Below are 5,000 nucleotides of genomic sequence, written 5' to 3' on the forward strand. Positions count from 1 at the left end.
TGAGTGGAAGTGAAGTCTTATGTATGTATATACGTTTCGTATGAACTTGTTTGCTTGTTTGCTAGGTGTTGTGTTTCTTCTTACATTTTACGTTATATCTTCTCAATCTGCTGTAAATATAGGAAAAGACATTTGGGTTTTGATTGCGCCCCAGATTACAATATGAGGATCCCAGGAAAGGTCACATCGCAAAATCGCCTTAGAACAGTGACGTCACTTGTCAAAAGGTAAACGAAAAAGTGGAAACTCTTGCAGTGCATACACTTACCAAACCATACTAAAACAGGTTATTCTCCCGATCTTGTTATTTAGACGGAATTCCATATAATCGAAAGGTGTTCAGTTTTTTTCCTACTAGCTCTGAACAAATGTTTTGTAAGAACTTTCACAAGATAACTCCAGCGTGTAGTGTCCATGAAAGTCATAAATACTTTCTTCATCCGTTTCCAGATCTGAATTAATCTCAAAATTTGAAGAGCTCTATACCTTTATAAAAATATATCCATAACTTGCTAAGTTCTCATGGACCGACATTTACAGATTAATGAACAACCTCCCTCCGACTATTGGCTGAGACAAAAAGTGATACCAACGAGAGACTTCAGTACAGTTGCTTGTACACAGATCAAAGCTGTGATCTGAGAGCAAGAACGTTTTTTAAATGGCAAGCTTAATACCGATGGCAGATTTACTCCGCGGCTTTGATATACTCGTACTTTGATCGTTATTTATTTTTCTTTTCGTGTTTGGCGAAAAGTCTGTTCTTCATCTGAATCGACTCAATGAATTTGTTTTGTTTTATTATACTTTGTAGGTCTTTTTTGTGGTGGATTCTTTCACTGTTACGTAGATCAATTTTCGTCTTGATATTAGACATTGTGTGATATTGCGTTTATGAAGGTAATTGTTTAATTGCAGGAAAGTGAGTGTGTTGATATTTGAACGTTTCTGTCTAGTGATTAAGAAGCGGTGGAATACGTATTAAAGTAAGCGTTACGAATCTTTGGAATTTAAATTCTACGTGTACTTTAGGTAGTGCTCCACACAATTGTATGAAAATTGCAATAATTTTTCCCTTTTAAGTCGAAAGGAAACTGGAAAGGACTAGTAGGAGGCTAAATCGGTAGTTTATTTTCACAATAAACGTGCGCTCTCTCTCTCTCTCTCTCTCTCTCTCTCTCTCTCTCTCTCTCTCTCTTTCTAGCATCTTGCCGATTCTTCAGAAATGTTTGTTGCCTCAAGCAAGAGTTATGTGAATTAGCCTTGTACCTGCAAAGAGGACTTTTCTTGTTCCGGACTCGAGAGATGAGTAATGTGCTTTCATCGTGGAGAGAGAGAGAGAGAGAGAGGAGAGAGAGAGAGAGAGAGAGAATATGTAAACATATTTGAAGGTCGTAAGCCAGTCCACCTAAAGAGGAATGAAGGCGATAGAATCTTGACGTCACTTGGCTACCATAAAAAAAAATAACGAGAAAACCTGGTAAACATAAGCCAAGAATTGGACTGGTACGTAGGCTACGACTCCACATGGACTTCATAGGGTACAAATGGTTAGGCTTTCATGACAATCGGTAGCATCTGAAACTAGATGCTTTATATACTATAATATTATATATTATTATAATATATATTATATATAATATATTATATATATATTATTTATATATTATATATATGTGTGTGTGTGTGTGTGTATGTATGTATGTATCCATTTATGTATGTATGTTATGTATATAGCCGATATACATACACACACACACACACACACACAACACACATATATATATATATAATATATATATATATATATATATATATATATATATATATATGCTGTATTGTACTTGGACATTGCTATAAATCGTAAGTTTTAAGTATAAGTAGAAACAATTGACACGAAAATATTTACAAAAAAATCCATTCACATAACTAATTTATTCTGTTTTTATGCAGTTAAGTATGGAGATAATACGAGGCCATTCTAATCGATTTAAATTCTTTATTTTTTATGATGCGCAAATAAAAAAGGCCAGAGAGAAGAAGCCCTGTAAACAGTCGGTTGGGGTGGGGTAATTGGTCTTACTGACAACATAACTTAATAGGATCTTCAAACACTTCGTTTGTTTAGCTTCACTCGTGTTGTCACCAAGGTTTCTTTATTGTGCATTTGTTTTTTGTTCGTGTTTTTCACCGTCGCCAATGAATTTGGTAGGATGTCATGCTTTGCGATGTGCCTTTTTATTTTTTTATGTTGTTTCCCTTTGATAGAAGTATTGCTTTTTGTGGGTCATGGTTTTTACTTCCAGATCCAAGTATAGATCCGGTGTTTATTTCGTTACCTCTTCTGGATTGACCGTTACACCACAATTTTCTGTAATTCCCATATACATATATATATATATATATATATATATATCTATATATATATATTATATATATATATATATATATTAATATATATATACATACATAATATATAAATATATTATATATATAATATAATATATATATATATTTATATATATAAAACAAAACATTTTCAGGCATATCCTAGGAATGAAGGGAACAGATGGGTAAAAATATTCACTTGCAAAGGCTGTCCCTCAATATAATTTGTGCTCGGAGTAGGATGTAGATAATTTCATTTGCATCTGAAAGATAGGAGTGTTTTTCTTTTTAAGTGTTGTGACGGAATCCACTGTTGACTGACCAATAGAATCACGAATTTTTGCTTTGCGCAATTTGCATAACGAGTCGTAGTCGTCCGTTTTTTTTTTGATTTGTTTTGTTTTTATTTTTTATAACCAGGTATTTGTACCACGAGAATGGATGACAGTTTTAAGTTCAGCAGGATTTTTTTTTTGCTTTATCAGTCGTTGATAATTCTCAGGACTTGACTATACATTAGTCTCTTGCCTCTCGATCCTACGCCTTTTACATAGGAGCTTTATTAGATTATCTTTTTTGGCCTTTTTTATATGGATATTTATATATTTCAATAATAATACTAATAATACTTACCGCAGTGGCCTGAAAGTTTTTTCCCTTAAGAAATCACACGCGTGCCTCTGGTAATCCCGGCAGCAGGGGTGAAGGGGGATTAAGGGGTGGTGGTGGAGGGAAGACTTAAGTCTTGGGTGAAATGGGTTTAAGAAGTGGGTGGTTTCAGTTTTCTTTGTCTCTTAGTCAATGAACCAAAGAATGATGCAGTCTCTCTCTCTCTCTCTCTCTCTCTCTCTCTCTCTCTCTCTCTCTCTCTCTTATTGGTCATTCAACAAATAAAGAGTTCTACCCCGCTCAAAAGAGGACCGTCAAGACAACTTGTCATAAAAGTAAATGATGTCTTGAAATTTATGTCGTTTCCTGTCATAACAGTGTTTTGTCTTACCATAATAAATTTCTGTTCCTTTGTGTATTTACGCAATAAAAAGAACCGTTCCTGCAAATAAATTAGTAATTTAATAAATACAGTTATTATCTCTCTTCTTCATTCTAGATTCTCCCCTTCCCGTTCAGGCATCCGTCAAATCAATACGTTCGAGCATTTCAGTAAGCTCAGGCAGTAGGGTATTACTTGGAGTTTTCCTTGCTTGACACATTGTAGATGGTCATACATGGCCCCCAACTGCATTGCATGTTAGTGTTTTACTTTTTAGTCTGTTCCTTTTTGTCGTTTACGACGCAGCTGTCCAACTTTAACTTTGCCTTGCTCAATTGTTTACCTTTCGGTTAAGATCAAATCGATCCGACCATCTCTGTGAGAGTGTAGAAATCCGAATTATTATTGTTGTTGTTATCGCTTTTTTTCTTATGTTTCCTCAGCTATTATCTGTGTATCTCCTATGTCTTCTTCGTCAAAAACTGTCTCAACATTTCTTCATTGCTCCGACTCCTTTGTAGTTCGGATGAGTTTGCCCCGTTTTCAATTAGGTATATCTTTTTTGTTGTTGTCGATATATGTCTGTTTATGAGTTCCCCAGCTATTTTTAACTTTACACCAACGGTCCAGCTATCTCGTGCATGCTTGCTTGGTAAGTTGGCCAATCTTGTTTGTTGCACATGATTGTTTGTACTTATTGAATAATGCATAAGTCATAACTGCCATCAGATTCATTTTCTCTGCATAAGGGAGCTCTCTTCTTTCTGTATTTCCTGTTACCTTCTCTTCCTAATGAGCATCATATTCTTTGGAAGCTTGAATTTCAAGTCAGTGGCTCTTATGGTCTTTTCTTCCATATGAATAGGGATCATCTTCTGAATAATAATAATAATAATAATAATAATAATAATAATAATAATAATAATAATAATAATAATAATAATAATAATAATAATAATAATAATAATAATAATAATAATAATCAAGTTGATTGACAAAATCAAGAAGAAAGTATCACTCATTGATGTCGCAATACCATGGGACACCAGAGTTGAAGAGAAAGAAAGGGAAAAAATGGATAAGTATCAAGACCTGAAAATAGAAATAAGAAGGATATGGGATATGCCAGTGGAAATTGTACCCATAATCATAAGAACACTGGGCACGATCCCAAGATCCCTGAAAAGGAATCTGGAAAAACTAGAGGCTGAAGTAGCTCCAGGACTCATGCAGAAGAGTGTGATCCCAGAAACGGCGCACATAGTAAGAAGAGTGATGGACTCCTAAGGAGGCAGGATGCAACCCGGAACCCCACACTGTAAATACCACCCAGTCGAATTGGAGGACTGTGATAGACCAAAAAAAAAAAAATAATGATAATAATGATAATATTTTGGAAGTAGACCCTCTTTTAAACAAATTCTGTTGAATAAAATGATAGAATTCAGCGAATTAATCTTATATATTATCTTTTCTACTTTTCTTATTACTCGCTTTTCTGGCCAATTCTTGCGGAAGTATCGCTGAGCCAGAAAAGCGAGTACTAATAAGAAAAATAGAAAAGAAAATATACAAATTAATTCGCAGAATTCTGCCATTTTATTCAACAGAATAATAATAA

General features: G+C 34.4%; 1 protein-coding gene across 6 annotated transcripts in view; it reads left to right on the forward strand.

Annotated features, from left to right (window-relative positions):
* LOC135223682 (uncharacterized) overlaps nt 1-5,000 on the forward strand; it is a 283,252-nt gene that overhangs the window by 20,437 nt on the left and 257,815 nt on the right. Inside the window, exon 2 of one of the 6 annotated variants that reach the window (XM_064262368.1) lies at nt 3,497-3,549. The exons of the other annotated variants lie outside the window; for them this stretch is intronic. The gene's annotated coding sequence lies outside the window, so the exon portion shown is untranslated. The remainder of the gene's footprint in view (nt 1-3,496; nt 3,550-5,000) is intronic. 6 annotated transcript variants of the gene reach the window in all.

The sequence above is a fragment of the Macrobrachium nipponense genome, chromosome 10 (assembly GCF_015104395.2).
Source record: "Macrobrachium nipponense isolate FS-2020 chromosome 10, ASM1510439v2, whole genome shotgun sequence".
In the NCBI taxonomy this organism is placed as follows: Eukaryota; Metazoa; Arthropoda; class Malacostraca; order Decapoda; family Palaemonidae; genus Macrobrachium; species Macrobrachium nipponense.